Here is an 18292-nt window from a genome sequence, read left to right on the forward strand (position 1 = left end):
AGAATACGAAGATAGCTAGAGGATTCCGCCCGTCCAATTCTCGGGCATCCGTCTTTGCAGTTCTTGGAATAAGTCCTTCTGTTATCATCCTCTTCTGCCAGGGTTCGTGCAACCTCCTTGGCTCCCCGTCGGTCTCGCCTAGGTCATCTCATTCCTCATTTGCTCGGTCCTTGTGATCATCTAGCCCAGAGTTTTCTCTCTTTGTTGCATCCCCTTGTTTGTCATCTCCTGTGTCACGGGTGCCTGCGTGGGTTTGGCCCAGAGCTGCTCTGCCCTGTTGCATACCCTGGCATATAGGTGTAATAGAACAAGGCCCAAGGCCTTTAAATCTGTAATGTAGGGTGTAGTCTGGCCTCTAGATGATATTCCGAGATTGACACAAGATGGCTGGAGCTGTTAAGTTCTCATGCAGCCCTTTGACTTTTGTCATCACTTTCTTGCAGAGGCAGATGGATTAGAATCCATGGCAGAGTGCCCCATACCGGGTGAGGGGGTTCCCACATGAAGGTCAGTCACCGTTTGTGTTTGCAGAGCAAGTGTATATGGTGGCTGTGTTACAGCATTGTTCTTTGTCCTTGTTCTTAGGAGGAGATAAAGCCAGATCTCAGCAGTCAAGGTCAAGTGAACGAGGTAAGAAGTCCCTGGTGGTAAGAACCACGTGTTATTCCTTGGGTGCCAAGTTCTGGTACAGCTCTAAGCATCCATTGTCATTTGTGTGTTTCAGGCGGTCCACTTGTAGTACACCAAAACCCCTCACCGACCGGCCGCCGGATGTGTCTCACCGCCCTCGTGAGTACTCTGCAAGTATCGTGGGACTCTGCGACGAAGCCTTTACCTTTTCCATGTGAAGGTACTGTCCGGGTGGCCTTTGGCAACGGCCGAGGAGTTGCGGCAAGTCGGGGAGGGAGGAGGGGATGGAGGGAGGGAGGGAGGAGGAGCGAGGGCCTACTCAAGTTTCAGTCATGCCACATCAGCTCGTCTCCACTCAACCCAGGTATGCCCTGTGATGATGGCGTTGGCCTCGGAGCTTGGCTGAAGCGTGCGGCCCGAGGACCCTGGCCTTTTTAGGAGACAGTGAGTAGTGGAATTGTTGGGTTTTGGCCGGTGTGCCACTAAGCTCGTGTACTGATGTTCGGTTTTCTTTATTGTAGCTGACTGAGAGACAACAGCCTGGCAATGGCAGGAGCTTCTGGGACGGCGGGAGGCGGCCTTCTTTTGCTCCCCAGGAAGATTCACATCCCCAGACGTCCGAGAGATAAGTTGAGGGATATGACCCACGGAGGGAATGAAAGCGGCGTGTCGGGTCGGGGCTCTCTGGGAGGGAGTTTTGAGTCAGCTTTGGAGATGGGGATACCCAAGAAGGGGCGCCTTAGCCCGCATAATGGAAAACTCTCACGTTTGATCACAATGCTGAGGTGCGCAGGGCAGAGCAGTCCCAGTGCGTGTTGCGTCGCTTGTCTATTGTGTACGCCGTGTCTTTTGGGTGTCTTGTGTCACAGGTCTTTTGCCTTAGCCCTTCGATGTGCTTGCAGTCATGCTTTCCGCCAAGAGTTCTCTCTCCTCTTGGCATCCTCTTGTTTGTCATCTCCTGTGTCACGAGTGCCTGCATGGGTTTGGCCTAGAGTTGCTCTGCCCTGCTGCATAGCCTGGCCTATAGGTGTATTAGAACAAGGCCCAAGGCCTTTAAATCTGTAATGTAGGGTGTAGTTTGGCCTCTAGATGATATTCCTAGATTGACACAAGATGGCTGGAGCTGTTAAGTTCTCGTGCAGCCCTTTGACTTTTGTCATCACTTTCTTGCAGATGCAGACGGATTAGAATCCTTGGCAGAGCGCCCCATACCGGGTGAGGGGGTTCCCGCATTGTTGGGGAAGATGAAACAGGAAAGCCTTGGAAATATGATTGCCTGACAAAAGATTTTGGGAATATGAAAACTACAGGCAACATCGAAATGAAAGCCACTTTTGAAATACCAGGTCTTAGTTACTGAACAACTAGAAAACAATGGTATGGCCGACTGAAGTAATCCCCTCTTGATGGAACAATACCCTCTGCTTGCAAACAGGTCCAAGGGTCAGAGCAGACCCTACTAGCTCAGCAGAAGGGGTCCAAAGAGTAGTTTTTAGAAGTTAAGATGTAACACTCTATGGTAATATAAGAACTCTTATAGGCTGTATGTAAATGCTATAGGATTTGTATCTTGTATTAGATTGGTTAGTGACAATTAGAATATTCAGTGCAGAAGATGATTTATTGTATTGTAACCAGGACTTCAGACATTCTCATTCTCAATTCTCACTCTCTCTCTTCTACTCATTCTCATTCTCATTCTCACTCTCTCTCTTCTACTCATTCTCATTATCACTTCTATTCATTCCTCTCTTCCACTTCTACTCTTGCTCCTACTCTCTCTCTCTCTCTCTCTCACCCGTTCACTCTCTTGCTCTCTTGGGCCTGCTCAGAGCTGAGTCTACCAGCTCTGAGCAGTGCCCCAATACCCACGCCCTTTACAATAAACCGACTGTGTCCCAAGACCTGCCTATAGAGATCTCTCGTCTCCATCCGTCACCGTCTACGTCCGGCCGTCCCGACTGGACCCCAGAACCCCCGTAACCTACACCGCATGAAGGTCAGTCACCGTTTGTGTTTGCAGAGCAAGTGTGTATGGTGGCTGTGTTACAGCATTGTTCTTTGTCCTTGTTCTTAGGAGGAGATAAAGCCAGATCTCAGTAGTCAAGGTCAAGTGAACGAGGTAAGAAGTCCCTGGTGGTAAGAACCACTTGTTATTCCTTGGGTGCCAAGTTCTGGTACAGCTCTAAGCATCCATTGTCATCTGTGTGTTTTAGATGGTCCACCTGTAGTACGCCAAAACCCCTCGCCGCCGGCTGACAGACCTGGCTTGCCGCCCTCGTGAGCCCTCCAGAAATATTAAGGGACTCTGCCACGAAGCCTTTAGCTTTTCAATGTGACGGTACCATCCGGGAAGCCTTTGGCAACGGCCGAGGACTTGCAGTGAGTTGCGGAGGGAGGGAGGAGCGAGGGCCCCCTCAAGTTTTGGTGATGTCGCATCACCTTGTCTCCTCTTAACCCAGGTATACCCTGCGACGATGGTGTTGGCCTCGGAGGTTGGCCAAAGTGTGCGGCCCAAGGACCGCGGCCTTCTTAGGAGATGGTGAGGGGCAGAACTGACAGGTTTTGGCTGAGGTGCCACTAAGTTCATGCGCTGATGTTCGTTTGCTTTTGTTTATTGTAGCTGACCAAGAGATAACCAGCCCGATGAAGACATGAGGTTTCCGCCTGGCGAGGTGGCCTTCTTTTGCACCCAAGGCAGACTGATATCCTCAGACATCCAGGAGATAAGTCGAGGCCTGCGACCCACAGAGGGGGTGAAAGCGGGGTGTCGAGTTGGGACTCACCGGGAGGTATTTTTGAGTCAGATTTGGAGGCGGGGATAGCCAAGAAGGGGCCCCTTAGGCCCCATAAAGCAAAAGTCTTGGTTTTGATCACGGTGCCGAGGTGCGCAGGGCAGAGCGGTCCCGGTACGTGTCACTAGTCTATTGTGCGTTCTCTGTCTTTTGTGCATCTTGTGTCGCAGGTCTTTTGCCTTAGCCCTTTGAGATGCTTATCGCAAACGCTGGGCATTATTCTTAGCGTCTCTGTTCTTGGTGTTCCTCAGTGCGGTGCTGATACCATTGATCCTTTGACTCGTGAGCTTGGAGGTGCATCAGCATCACGTCTCTCTTCAGCGACATTGAGTCGGGTGTCTTTTCAGGTCTTGTTCTGAGCTGCATCGACAGCTGTGCACTGCAACGATCCATTATAGGGGATGAGGACTTGTAAGAATGCGAAGATAGCTAGAGGATTCCGCCCGTCCAATTCTCGGGCATCCGTCTTTGCAGTTCTTGGAATAAGTCCTTCTGTTATCATCCTCTTCTGCCAGGGTTCGTGCAACCTCCTTGGCTCCCCGTCGGTCTCGCCTAGGTCATCTCATTCCTCATTTGCTCGGTCCTTGTGATCATCTAGCCCAGAGTTTTCTCTCTTTGTTGCATCCCCTTGTTTGTCATCTCCTGTGTCACGGGTGCCTGCGTGGGTTTGGCCCAGAGCTGCTCTGCCCTGTTGCATACCCTGGCATATAGGTGTAATAGAACAAGGCCTAAGGCCTTTAAATCTGTAATGTAGGGTGTAGTCTGGCCTCTAGATGATATTCCGAGATTGACACAAGATGGCTGGAGCTGTTAAGTTCTCGTGCGGCCCTTTGACTTCTGTCATCACTTTCTTGCAGATGCAGAAGGATTAAATCCTTGGCAGAGCGTCCCATACAGGGTGAGGGGGTTCCCGCAGGAAGGTCGGTCACCGTTTGTGTTTGCAGAGTAGGTGTATATGGTGGCTGTGTTACAGCATTGTTCTTTGTCCTTGTTCTTAGGAGGAGATAAAGCCAGATCTCAGCAGTCAAGGTCAAGTGAACGAGGTAAGAAGTCCCTGGTGGTAAGAACCACTTGTTATTCCTTGGGTGCCAAGTTCTGGTACAGCTCTAAGCATCCATTGTCATTTGTGTGTTTCAGGCGGTCCACTTGTAGTACACCAAAACCCCTCACCGACCGGCCGACGGATGTGTCTCACCGCCCTCGTGAGTCCTCTGCAAGTGTCATGGGACTCTGCGACGAAGTCTTTACCTTTTCCATGTAAAGTTACCGTCTGGGTGGCCTTTGGCAATGGCCGAGGAGTTGCGGCAAGTCGGGGAGGGAGGGAGGGATGGAGGGAGGGAGGGATGGAGGGAGGAGGAGCGAGGGCCCACTCAAGTTTCAGTAATGCCACATTAGCTCGTCTCCACTCAACCCAGGTATACCCTGTGATGACGGCGTTGGCCTCGGAGCTTGGCTGAAGCGTGCGGCCCGAGGACCCTGGCCTTTTTAGGAGACAGTGAGTAGTGGAATTGTTGGGTTTTGGCCGACGTGCCACTAAGCTCGTGTACTGATGTTCGGTTTTCTTTATTGTAGCTGACTGAGAGACAACAGCCTGGCAATGGCAGGAGCTTCTGGGACGGCGGGAGGCGGCCTTCTTTTGCTCCCCAGGAAGATTCACATCCCCAGACGTCCGAGAGATAAGTTGAGGGATATGACCCACGGAGGGAATGAAAGCGGCGTGTCGGGTCGGGGCTCTCTGGGAGGGAGTTTTGAGTCAGCTTTGGAGATGGGGATACCCAAGAAGGGGCGCCTTAGCCCGCATAATGGAAAACTCTCACGTTTGATCACAATGCTGAGGTGCGCAGGGCAGAGCAGTCCCAGTGCGTGTTGCGTCGCTTGTCTATTGTGTACGCCGTGTCTTTTGGGTGTCTTGTGTCACAGGTCTTTTGCCTTAGCCCTTCGATGTGCTTGCAGTCATGCTTTCCGCCGAGAGTTCTCTCTCCTCTTGGCATCCTCTTGTTTGTCATCTCCTGTCACGAGTGCCTGCATAGGTTTGGCCTAGAGCTGCTCTGCCCTGCTGCATACCCTGGCATATAGGTGTATAAGAACAAGGCCCAAGGCCTTTAAATCTGTAATGTAGGGTGTAGTTTGGCCTCTAGATGATATTCCTAGATTGACACAAGATGGCTGGAGCTGTTAAGTTCTCGTGCAGCCCTTTGACTTCTGTCATCGCTTTCTTGCCGATGCAGACGGATTAGAATCCGTGGCAGAGCACCCCATACCGGGTGAGGGGGTTCCCGCAGGAAGGTCGGTCACCGTTTGTGTTTGCAGAGCAAGTGTATATGGTGGCTGTGTTACAGCATTGTTCTTTGTCTTTGGTCTTAGGCGATAAAGTCAGATCTCAGTAGTCAAGGTCAAGTGAACGAGGTAAGAAGTCCCTGGTGGTAAGAACCACTTGTTATTCCTTGGGTGCCAAGTTCTGGTACAGCTCTAAGCATCCATTGTCATTTGTGTGTTTTAGATGGTCCGCTTGTAGTACACCAAAACCCCTCACTGACCAGCCGACAGACCTGGCTTGCCGCCCTCGTGAGCCCTCCAGAAGTATTAAGGGACTCTGTGATGAATCCTTTACCTTTTTCATGTTAAGGTACTGTCCGGGAAGCCTTTGGCAATGGCCGAGGACTTGCAATGAGTTACGGAGGGAGGGAGGAGCGAGGGCCCCCTCAAGTTTTGTCTTCTCTTAACCCAGGTATACCCTGTGATGATGACGATGGCGTTGGCCTCGGAGCATGGCGAAAGCATGCGGCCCAAGGACCGCGGCCTTCTTAGGAGACGGTGAGGGGCAGAATTGACAGGTTTTGGCTGAGGTGCCACTAAGTTCATGCACTGATGTTTTTTGCTTTTGTTTATTGTAGCTGACCAAGAGATAACCAACCTGGTGAAGGCACAAGCTGCCTGCATGGTGAGGCGGCCTTCTTTTGCACCCTAGGCAGATTGACATCCCCTGACATCCAGGAGATAAGTTGAGGCCTGTGACCCACAGAGGTATTAAGGGACTCTGCGACGAAGCCTTTAGCTTTTTCATGTGAAGGTACCGTCCGGGAAGCCTTCGGCAACGGCCGAGGACTTGCAGTGAGTTGCGGAGGTAGGGAGGAGCGAGGGCCCTCTCAAGTTTAGGCGATGCCGCATCACCTTGTCTCCTCTTAACCCAGGTATACCCTGCGATGATGGCGATGGCGTTGGCCTCGGAGGTTGGCCAAAGCGTGCGGCCCGAGGAACACGGCCTTCTTAGGAGACGGTGAGTGGCAGAACTGATGGGTTTTGGCTGAGGTTCCACTAAGTTCATGCACTGATGTTTTTTGCTTTTGTTTATTGTAGCTGACCAAGAGATAACCAGCCCGATGAAGACATGAGGTTCCTGCCTGGCGAAGTGGCCTTCTTTTGCACCCGAGGCAGACTGATATCCTCAGACATCCAGGAGATAAGTCGAGGCCTGCGACCCACAGAGGGGGTGAAAGCGGGGTGTCGAGTTGGGACTCACCGGGAGGTATTTTTGAGTCAGATTTGGAGGCGGGGATACCCAAGAAGGGGCCCCTTAGGCCCCATAAAGCAAAAGTCTTGGATTTGATCACGGTGCTGAGGTGCGCAGGGCAGAGCGGTCCCGGTACATGTCACTAGTCTATTGTGCGTTCTCTGTCTTTTGTGCATCTTGTGTCGCAGGTCTTTTGCCTTAGCCCTTTGAGATGCTTATCGCAAACGCTGGGCATTATTCTTAGCGTCTCTGTTCTTGGTGTTCCTCAGTGCGGTGCTGATACCATTGATCCTTTGACTCGTGAGCTTGGAGGTGCATCAGCATCACGTCTCTCTTCAGCGACATTGAGTCGGGTGTCTTTTCAGGTCTTGTTCTGAGCTGCATCGACAGCTGTGCACTGCAACGATCCATTATAGGGGATGAGGACTTGTAAGAATACGAAGATAGCTAGAGGATTCCGCCCGTCCAATTCTCGGGCATCCGTCTTTGCAGTTCTTGGAATAAGTCCTTCTGTTATCATCCTCTTCTGCCAGGGTTCGTGCAACCTCCTTGGCTCCCCGTCGGTCTCGCCTAGGTCATCTCATTCCTCATTTGCTCGGTCCTTGTGATCATCTAGCCCAGAGTTTTCTCTCTTTGTTGCATCCTCTTGTTTGTCATCTCCTGTGTCACGGGTGCCTGCGTGGGTTTGGCCCAGAGCTGCTCTGCCCTGTTGCATACCCTGGCATATAGGTGTAATAGAACAAGGCCCAAGGCCTTTAAATCTGTAATGTAGGGTGTAGTCTGGCCTCTAGATGATATTCCGAGATTGACACAAGATGGCTGGAGCTGTTAAGTTCTCGTGCAGCCCTTTGACTTTTGTCATCACTTTCTTGCAGAGGCAGATGGATTAGAATCCTTGGCAGAGCGTCCCATACAGGGTGAGGGGGTTCCCACATGAAGGTCAGTCACCGTTTGTGTTTGCAGAGCAAGTGTATATGGTGGCTGTGTTACAGCATTGTTCTTTGTCCTTGTTCTTAGGAGGAGATAAAGCCAGATCTCAGCAGTCAAGGTCAAGTGAACGAGGTAAGAAGTCCCTGGTGGTAAGAACCACTTGTTATTCCTTGGGTGCCAAGTTCTGGTACAGCTCTAAGCATCCATTGTCATTTGTGTGTTTCAGGCGGTCCACTTGTAGTACACCAAAACCCCTCACCGACCGGCCGCCGGATGTGTCTCACCGCCCTCGTGAGTACTCTGCAAGTATCGTGGGACTCTGCGACGAAGCCTTTACCTTTTCCATGTGAAGGTACTGTCCGGGTGGCCTTTGGCAACGGCCGAGGAGTTGCGGCAAGTCGGGGAGGGAGGAGGGGATGGAGGGATGGAGGGAGGAGGAGCGAGGGCCTACTCAAGTTTCAGTCATGCCACATCAGCTCGTCTCCACTCAACCCAGGTATGCCCTGTGATGATGGCGTTGGCCTCGGAGCTTGGCTGAAGCGTGCGGCCCGAGGACCCTGGCCTTTTTAGGAGACAGTGAGTAGTGGAATTGTTGGGTTTTGGCCGATGTGCCACTAAGCTCGTGTACTGATGTTCGGTTTTCTTTATTGTAGCTGACTGAGAGACAACAGCCTGGCAATGGCAGGAGCTTCTGGGACGGCGGGAGGCGGCCTTCTTTTGCTCCCCAGGAAGATTCACATCCCCAGACGTCCGAGAGATAAGTTGAGGGATATGACCCACGGAGGGAATGAAAGCGGCGTGTCGGGTCGGGGCTCTCTGGGAGGGAGTTTTGAGTCAGCTTTGGAGATGGGGATACCCAAGAAGGGGCGCCTTAGCCCGCATAATGGAAAACTCTCACGTTTGATCACAATGCTGAGGTGCGCAGGGCAGAGCAGTCCCAGTGCGTGTTGCGTCGCTTGTCTATTGTGTACGCCGTGTCTTTTGGGTGTCTTGTGTCACAGGTCTTTTGCCTTAGCCCTTCGATGTGCTTGCAGTCATGCTTTCCGCCAAGAGTTCTCTCTCCTCTTGGCATCCTCTTGTTTGTCATCTCCTGTGTCACGAGTGCCTGCATGGGTTTGGCCTAGAGCTGCTCTGCCCTGCTGCATAGCCTGGCCTCTAGGTGTATTAGAACAAGGCCCAAGGCCTTTAAATCTGTAATGTAGGGTGTAGTTTGGCCTCTAGATGATATTCCTAGATTGACACAAGATGGCTGGAGCTGTTAAGTTCTCGTGCAGCCCTTTGACTTTTGTCATCACTTTCTTGCAGATGCAGACGGATTAGAATCCTTGGCAGAGCGCCCCATACCGGGTGAGGGGGTTCCCGCATGAAGGTCGGTCACCGTTTGTGTTTGCAGAGCAAGTGTATATGGTGGCTGTGTTACAGCATTGTTCTTTGTCCTTGTTCTTAGGAGGAGATAAAGCCAGATCTCAGTAGTCAAGGTCAAGTGAACGAGGTAAGAAGTCCCTGGTGGTAAGAACCACTTGTTATTCCTTGGGTGCCAAGTTCTGGTACAGCTCTAAGCATCCATTGTCATCTGTGTGTTTTAGATGGTCCACCTGTAGTACGCCAAAACCCCTCGCCGCCGGCTGACAGACCTGGCTTGCCGCCCTCGTGAGCCCTCCAGAAATATTAAGGGACTCTGCCACGAAGCCTTTAGCTTTTCAATGTGACGGTACCATCCGGGAAGCCTTTGGCAACGGCTGAGGACTTGCAGTGAGTTGCGGAGGGAGGGAGGAGCGAGGGCCCCCTCAAGTTTTGGCGATGTCGCATCACCTTGTCTCCTCTTAACCCAGGTATACCCTGCGACGATGGTGTTGGCCTCGGAGGTTGGCCAAAGTGTGCGGCCCAAGGACCGCGGCCTTCTTAGGAGATGGTGAGGGGCAGAACTGACAGGTTTTGGCTGAGGTGCCACTAAGTTCATGCGCTGATGTTCGTTTGCTTTTGTTTATTGTAGCTGACCAAGAGATAACCAGCCCGATGAAGACATGAGGTTTCCGCCTGGCGAGGTGGCCTTCTTTTGCACCCAAGGCAGACTGATATCCTCAGACATCCAGGAGATAAGTCGAGGCCTGCGACCCACAGAGGGGGTGAAAGCGGGGTGTCGAGTTGGGACTCACCGGGAGGTATTTTTGAGTCAGATTTGGAGGCGGGGATAGCCAAGAAGGGGCCCCTTAGGCCCCATAAAGCAAAAGTCTTGGTTTTGATCACGGTGCCGAGGTGCGCAGGGCAGAGCGGTCCCGGTACATGTCACTAGTCTATTGTGCGTTCTCTGTCTTTTGTGCATCTTGTGTCGCAGGTCTTTTGCCTTAGCCCTTTGAGATGCTTATCGCAAACGCTGGGCATTATTCTTAGCGTCTCTGTTCTTGGTGTTCCTCAGTGCGGTGCTGATACCATTGATCCTTTGACTCGTGAGCTTGGAGGTGCATCAGCATCACGTCTCTCTTCAGCGACATTGAGTCGGGTGTCTTTTCAGGTCTTGTTCTGAGCTGCATCGACAGCTGTGCACTGCAACGATCCATTATAGGGGATGAGGACTTGTAAGAATACGAAGATAGCTAGAGGATTCCGCCCGTCCAATTCTCGGGCATCCGTCTTTGCAGTTCTTGGAATAAGTCCTTCTGTTATCATCCTCTTCTGCCAGGGTTCGTGCAACCTCCTTGGCTCCCCGTCGGTCTCGCCTAGGTCATCTCATTCCTCATTTGCTCGGTCCTTGTGATCATCTAGCCCAGAGTTTTCTCTCTTTGTTGCATCCCCTTGTTTGTCATCTCCTGTGTCACGGGTGCCTGCGTGGGTTTGGCCCAGAGCTGCTCTGCCCTGTTGCATACCCTGGCATATAGGTGTAATAGAACAAGGCCCAAGGCCTTTAAATCTGTAATGTAGGGTGTAGTTTGGCCTCTAGATGATATTCCGAGATTGACACAAGATGGCCGGAGCTGTTAAGTTCTCGTGCGGCCCTTTGACTTCTGTCATCACTTTCTTGCAGATGCAGAAGGATTAAATCCTTGGCAGAGCGTCCCATACAGGGTGAGGGGGTTCCCGCAGGAAGGTCGGTCACCGTTTGTGTTTGCAGAGTAGGTGTATATGGTGGCTGTGTTACAGCATTGTTCTTTGTCCTTGTTCTTAGGAGGAGATAAAGCCAGATCTCAGCAGTCAAGGTCAAGTGAACGAGGTAAGAAGTCCCTGGTGGTAAGAACCACTTGTTATTCCTTGGGTGCCAAGTTCTGGTACAGCTCTAAGCATCCATTGTCATTTGTGTGTTTCAGGCGGACCAATTGTAGTACACCAAAACCCCTCACCGACCGGCCGACGGATGTCTCACCGCCCTCGTGAGTCCTCTGCAAGTGTCATGGGACTCTGCGACGAAGTCTTTACCTTTTCCATGTAAAGTTACCGTCTGGGTGGCCTTTGGCAATGGCCGAGGAGTTGCGGCAAGTCGGGGAGGGAGGGAGGGATGGAGGGAGGAGGAGCGAGGGCCCACTCAAGTTTCAGTAATGCCACATTAGCTCGTCTCCACTCAACCCAGGTATACCCTGTGATGACGGCGTTGGCCTCGGAGCTTGGCTGAAGCGTGCGGCCCGAGGACCCTGGCCTTTTTAGGAGACAGTGAGTAGTGGAATTGTTGGGTTTTGGCCGACGTGCCACTAAGCTCGTGTACTGATGTTCGGTTTTCTTTATTGTAGCTGACTGAGAGACAACAGCCTGGCAATGGCAGGAGCTTCTGGGACGGCGGGAGGCGGCCTTCTTTTGCTCCCCAGGAAGATTCACATCCCCAGACGTCCGAGAGATAAGTTGAGGGATATGACCCACGGAGGGAATGAAAGCGGCGTGTCGGGTCGGGGCTCTCTGGGAGGGAGTTTTGAGTCAGCTTTGGAGATGGGGATACCCAAGAAGGGGCGCCTTAGCCCGCATAATGGAAAACTCTCACGTTTGATCACAATGCTGAGGTGCGCAGGGCAGAGCAGTCCCAGTGCGTGTTGCGTCGCTTGTCTATTGTGTACGCCGTGTCTTTTGGGTGTCTTGTGTCACAGGTCTTTTGCCTTAGCCCTTCGATGTGCTTGCAGTCATGCTTTCCGCCGAGAGTTCTCTCTCCTCTTGGCATCCTCTTGTTTGTCATCTCCTGTCACGAGTGCCTGCATGGGTTTGGCCTAGAGCTGCTCTGCCCTGCTGCATACCCTGGCATATAGGTGTATAAGAGCAAGGCCCAAGGCCTTTAAATCTGTAATGTAGGGTGTAGTTTGGCCTCTAGATGATATTCCTAGATTGACACAAGATGGCTGGAGCTGTTAAGTTCTCGTGCAGCCCTTTGACTTCTGTCATCGCTTTCTTGCCGATGCAGACGGATTAGAATCCGTGGCAGAGCACCCCATACCGGGTGAGGGGGTTCCCGCAGGAAGGTCGGTCACCGTTTGTGTTTGCAGAGCAAGTGTATATGGTGGCTGTGTTACAGCATTGTTCTTTGTCTTTGGTCTTAGGCGATAAAGTCAGATCTCAGTAGTCAAGGTCAAGTGAACGAGGTAAGAAGTCCCTGGTGGTAAGAACCACTTGTTATTCCTTGGGTGCCAAGTTCTGGTACAGCTCTAAGCATCCATTGTCATTTGTGTGTTTTAGATGGTCCGCTTGTAGTACACCAAAACCCCTCACTGACCAGCCGACAGACCTGGCTTGCCGCCCTCGTGAGCCCTCCAGAAGTATTAAGGGACTCTGTGATGAATCCTTTACCTTTTTCATGTTAAGGTACTGTCCGGGAAGCCTTTGGCAATGGCCGAGGACTTGCAATGAGTTACGGAGGGAGGGAGGAGCGAGGGCCCCCTCAAGTTTTGTCTTCTCTTAACCCAGGTATACCCTGTGATGATGACGATGGCGTTGGCCTCGGAGCATGGCGAAAGCATGCGGCCCAAGGACCGCGGCCTTCTTAGGAGACGGTGAGGGGCAGAATTGACAGGTTTTGGCTGAGGTGCCACTAAGTTCATGCACTGATGTTTTTTGCTTTTGTTTATTGTAGCTGACCAAGAGATAACCAACCCGGTGAAGGCACAAGCTGCCTGCATGGTGAGGCAGCCTTCTTTTGCACCCTAGGCAGATTGACATCCCCTGACATCCAGGAGATAAGTTGAGGCCTGCGACCTACAGAGGTATTAAGGGACTCTGCGACGAAGCCTTTAGCTTTTTCATGTGAAGGTACCGTCCGGGAAGCCTTCGGCAACGGCCGAGGACTTGCAGTGAGTTGCGGAGGTAGGGAGGAGCGAGGGCCCTCTCAAGTTTAGGCGATGCCGCATCACCTTGTCTCCTCTTAACCCAGGTATACCCTGCGATGATGGCGATGGCGTTGGCCTCGGAGGTTGGCCAAAGCGTGCGGCCCGAGGAACACGGCCTTCTTAGGAGACGGTGAGTGGCAGAACTGATGGGTTTTGGCTGAGGTTCCACTAAGTTCATGCACTGATGTTTTTTGCTTTTGTTTATTGTAGCTGACCAAGAGATAACCAGCCCGATGAAGACATGAGGTTCCTGCCTGGCGAAGTGGCCTTCTTTTGCACCCGAGGCAGACTGATATCCTCAGACATCCAGGAGATAAGTCGAGGCCTGCGACCCACAGAGGGGGTGAAAGCGGGGTGTCGAGTTGGGACTCACCGGGAGGTATTTTTGAGTCAGATTTGGAGGCGGGGATACCCAAGAAGGGGCCCCTTAGGCCCCATAAAGCAAAAGTCTTGGATTTGATCACGGTGCTGAGGTGCGCAGGGCAGAGCGGTCCCGGTACATGTCACTAGTCTATTGTGCGTTCTCTGTCTTTTGTGCATCTTGTGTCGCAGGTCTTTTGCCTTAGCCCTTTGAGATGCTTATCGCAAACGCTGGGCATTATTCTTAGCGTCTCTGTTCTTGGTGTTCCTCAGTGCGGTGCTGATACCATTGATCCTTTGACTCGTGAGCTTGGAGGTGCATCAGCATCACGTCTCTCTTCAGCGACATTGAGTCGGGTGTCTTTTCAGGTCTTGTTCTGAGCTGCATCGACAGCTGTGCACTGCAACGATCCATTATAGGGGATGAGGACTTGTAAGAATGCGAAGATAGCTAGAGGATTCCGCCCGTCCAATTCTCGGGCATCCGTCTTTGCAGTTCTTGGAATAAGTCCTTCTGTTATCATCCTCTTCTGCCAGGGTTCGTGCAGCCTCCTTGGCTCCCCGTCGGTCTCGCCTAGGTCATCTCATTCCTCATTTGCTCGGTCCTTGTGATCATCTAGCCCAGAGTTTTCTCTCTTTGTTGCATCCCCTTGTTTGTCATCTCCTGTGTCACGGGTGCCTGCGTGGGTTTGGCCCAGAGCTGCTCTGCCCTGTTGCATACCCTGGCATATAGGTGTAATAGAACAAGGCCCAAGGCCTTTAAATCTGTAATGTAGGGTGTAGTCTGGCCTCTAGATGATATTCCGAGATTGACACAAGATGGCTGGAGCTGTTAAGTTCTCGTGCAGCCCTTTGACTTTTGTCATCACTTTCTTGCAGAGGCAGATGGATTAGAATCCTTGGCAGAGCGTCCCATACAGGGTGAGGGGGTTCCCACATGAAGGTCAGTCACCGTTTGTGTTTGCAGAGCAAGTGTATATGGTGGCTGTGTTACAGCATTGTTCTTTGTCCTTGTTCTTAGGAGGAGATAAAGCCAGATCTCAGCAGTCAAGGTCAAGTGAACGAGGTAAGAAGTCCCTGGTGGTAAGAACCACTTGTTATTCCTTGGGTGCCAAGTTCTGGTACAGCTCTAAGCATCCATTGTCATTTGCGTGTTTCAGGCGGTCCACTTGTAGTACACCAAAACCCCTCACCGACCGGCCGCCGGATGTGTCTCACCGCCCTCGTGAGTACTCTGCAAGTATCGTGGGACTCTGCGACGAAGCCTTTACCTTTTCCATGTGAAGGTACTGTCCGGGTGGCCTTTGGCAACGGCCGAGGAGTTGCGGCAAGTCGGGGAGGGAGGAGGGGATGGAGGGATGGAGGGAGGAGGAGTGAGGGCCTACTCAAGTTTCAGTCATGCCACATCAGCTCGTCTCCACTCAACCCAGGTATGCCCTGTGATGATGGCGTTGGCCTCGGAGCTTGGCTGAAGCGTGCGGCCCGAGGACCCTGGCCTTTTTAGGAGACAGCGAGTAGTGGAATTGTTGGGTTTTGGCCGATGTGCCACTAAGCTCGTGTACTGATGTTCGGTTTTCTTTATTGTAGCTGACTGAGAGACAACAGCCTGGCAATGGCAGGAGCTTCTGGGACGGCGGGAGGCGGCCTTCTTTTGCTCCCCAGGAAGATTCACATCCCCAGACGTCCGAGAGATAAGTTGAGGGATATGACCCACGGAGGGAATGAAAGCGGCGTGTCGGGTCGGGGCTCTCTGGGAGGGAGTTTTGAGTCAGCTTTGGAGATGGGGATACCCAAGAAGGGGCGCCTTAGCCCGCATAATGGAAAACTCTCACGTTTGATCACAATGCTGAGGTGCGCAGGGCAGAGCAGTCCCAGTGCGTGTTGCGTCGCTTGTCTATTGTGTACGCCGTGTCTTTTGGGTGTCTTGTGTCACAGGTCTTTTGCCTTAGCCCTTCGATGTGCTTGCAGTCATGCTTTCCGCCAAGAGTTCTCTCTCCTCTTGGCATCCTCTTGTTTGTCATCTCCTGTGTCACGAGTGCCTGCATGGGTTTGGCCCACAGCTGCTCTGCCCTGCTGCATAGCCTGGCCTCTAGGTGTATTAGAACAAGGCCCAAGGCCTTTAAATCTGTAATGTAGGGTGTAGTTTGGCCTCTAGATGATATTCCTAGATTGACACAAGATGGCTGGAGCTGTTAAGTTCTCGTGCAGCCCTTTGACTTTTGTCATCACTTTCTTGCAGATGCAGACGGATTAGAATCCTTGGCAGAGCGCCCCATACCGGGTGAGGGGGTTCCCGCATTGTTGGGGAAGATGAAACAGGAAAGCCTTGGAAATATGATTGCCTGACAAAAGATTTTGGGAATATGAAAACTACAGGCAACATCGAAATGAAAGCCACTTTTGAAATACCAGGTCTTAGTTACTGAACAACTAGAAAACAATGGTATGGCCGACTGAAGTAATCCCCTCTTGATGGAACAATACCCTCTGCTTGCAAACAGGTCCAAGGGTCAGAGCAGACCCTACTAGCTCAGCAGAAGGGGTCCAAAGAGTAGTTTTTAGAAGTTAAGATGTAACACTCTATGGTAATATAAGAACTCTTATAGGCTGTATGTAAATGCTATAGGATTTGTATCTTGTATTAGATTGGTTAGTGACAATTAGAATATTCAGTGCAGAAGATGATTTATTGTATTGTAACCAGGACTTCAGACATTCTCATTCTCATTCTCAATTCTCACTCTCTCTCTTCTACTCATTCTCATTCTCATTCTCACTCTCTCTCTTCTACTCATTCTCATTATCACTTCTATTCATTCCTCTCTTCCACTTCTACTCTTGCTCCTACTCTCTCTCTCTCTCTCTCTCACCCGTTCACTCTCTTGCTCTCTTGGGCCTGCTCAGAGCTGAGTCTACCAGCTCTGAGCAGTGCCCCAATACCCACGCCCTTTACAATAAACCGACTGTGTCCCAAGACCTGCCTATAGAGATCTCTCGTCTCCATCCGTCACCGTCTACGTCCGGCCGTCCCGACTGGACCCCAGAACCCCCGTAACCTACACCGCATGAAGGTCAGTCACCGTTTGTGTTTGCAGAGCAAGTGTGTATGGTGGCTGTGTTACAGCATTGTTCTTTGTCCTTGTTCTTAGGAGGAGATAAAGCCAGATCTCAGTAGTCAAGGTCAAGTGAACGAGGTAAGAAGTCCCTGGTGGTAAGAACCACTTGTTATTCCTTGGGTGCCAAGTTCTGGTACAGCTCTAAGCATCCATTGTCATTTGTGTGTTTCAGGCGGACCAATTGTAGTACACCAAAACCCCTCACCGACCGGCCGACGGATGTCTCACCGCCCTCGTGAGTCCTCTGCAAGTGTCATGGGACTCTGCGACGAAGTCTTTACCTTTTCCATGTAAAGTTACCGTCTGGGTGGCCTTTGGCAATGGCCGAGGAGTTGCGGCAAGTCGGGGAGGGAGGGAGGGATGGAGGGAGGAGGAGCGAGGGCCCACTCAAGTTTCAGTAATGCCACATTAGCTCGTCTCCACTCAACCCAGGTATACCCTGTGATGACGGCGTTGGCCTCGGAGCTTGGCTGAAGCGTGCGGCCCGAGGACCCTGGCCTTTTTAGGAGACAGTGAGTAGTGGAATTGTTGGGTTTTGGCCGACGTGCCACTAAGCTCGTGTACTGATGTTCGGTTTTCTTTATTGTAGCTGACTGAGAGACAACAGCCTGGCAATGGCAGGAGCTTCTGGGACGGCGGGAGGCGGCCTTCTTTTGCTCCCCAGGAAGATTCACATCCCCAGACGTCCGAGAGATAAGTTGAGGGATATGACCCACGGAGGGAATGAAAGCGGCGTGTCGGGTCGGGGCTCTCTGGGAGGGAGTTTTGAGTCAGCTTTGGAGATGGGGATACCCAAGAAGGGGCGCCTTAGCCCGCATAATGGAAAACTCTCACGTTTGATCACAATGCTGAGGTGCGCAGGGCAGAGCAGTCCCAGTGCGTGTTGCGTCGCTTGTCTATTGTGTACGCCGTGTCTTTTGGGTGTCTTGTGTCACAGGTCTTTTGCCTTAGCCCTTCGATGTGCTTGCAGTCATGCTTTCCGCCGAGAGTTCTCTCTCCTCTTGGCATCCTCTTGTTTGTCATCTCCTGTCACGAGTGCCTGCATGGGTTTGGCCTAGAGCTGCTCTGCCCTGCTGCATACCCTGGCATATAGGTGTATAAGAGCAAGGCCCAAGGCCTTTAAATCTGTAATGTAGGGTGTAGTTTGGCCTCTAGATGATATTCCTAGATTGACACAAGATGGCTGGAGCTGTTAAGTTCTCGTGCAGCCCTTTGACTTCTGTCATCGCTTTCTTGCCGATGCAGACGGATTAGAATCCGTGGCAGAGCACCCCATACCGGGTGAGGGGGTTCCCGCAGGAAGGTCGGTCACCGTTTGTGTTTGCAGAGCAAGTGTATATGGTGGCTGTGTTACAGCATTGTTCTTTGTCTTTGGTCTTAGGCGATAAAGTCAGATCTCAGTAGTCAAGGTCAAGTGAACGAGGTAAGAAGTCCCTGGTGGTAAGAACCACTTGTTATTCCTTGGGTGCCAAGTTCTGGTACAGCTCTAAGCATCCATTGTCATTTGTGTGTTTTAGATGGTCCGCTTGTAGTACACCAAAACCCCTCACTGACCAGCCGACAGACCTGGCTTGCCGCCCTCGTGAGCCCTCCAGAAGTATTAAGGGACTCTGTGATGAATCCTTTACCTTTTTCATGTTAAGGTACTGTCCGGGA

At 51.8% G+C, this 18292-nt stretch overlaps 1 long non-coding RNA gene across 1 annotated transcript; it reads left to right on the plus strand.

Moving 5' to 3' along the window:
• Positions 1–11040: 11040 nt before the first annotated feature.
• Positions 11041–17097, plus strand: LOC125326685. The gene is made up of 3 exons (XR_007203937.1): positions 11041–11074; positions 14681–14806; positions 17069–17097. It is a non-coding gene; the product is annotated as an uncharacterized LOC125326685 (long non-coding RNA).
• Positions 17098–18292: the final 1195 nt, after the last annotated feature.

The sequence above is a fragment of the Corvus hawaiiensis genome, chromosome 5 (genome assembly GCF_020740725.1).
Source record: "Corvus hawaiiensis isolate bCorHaw1 chromosome 5, bCorHaw1.pri.cur, whole genome shotgun sequence".
In the NCBI taxonomy this organism is placed as follows: domain Eukaryota; kingdom Metazoa; phylum Chordata; class Aves; order Passeriformes; family Corvidae; genus Corvus; species Corvus hawaiiensis.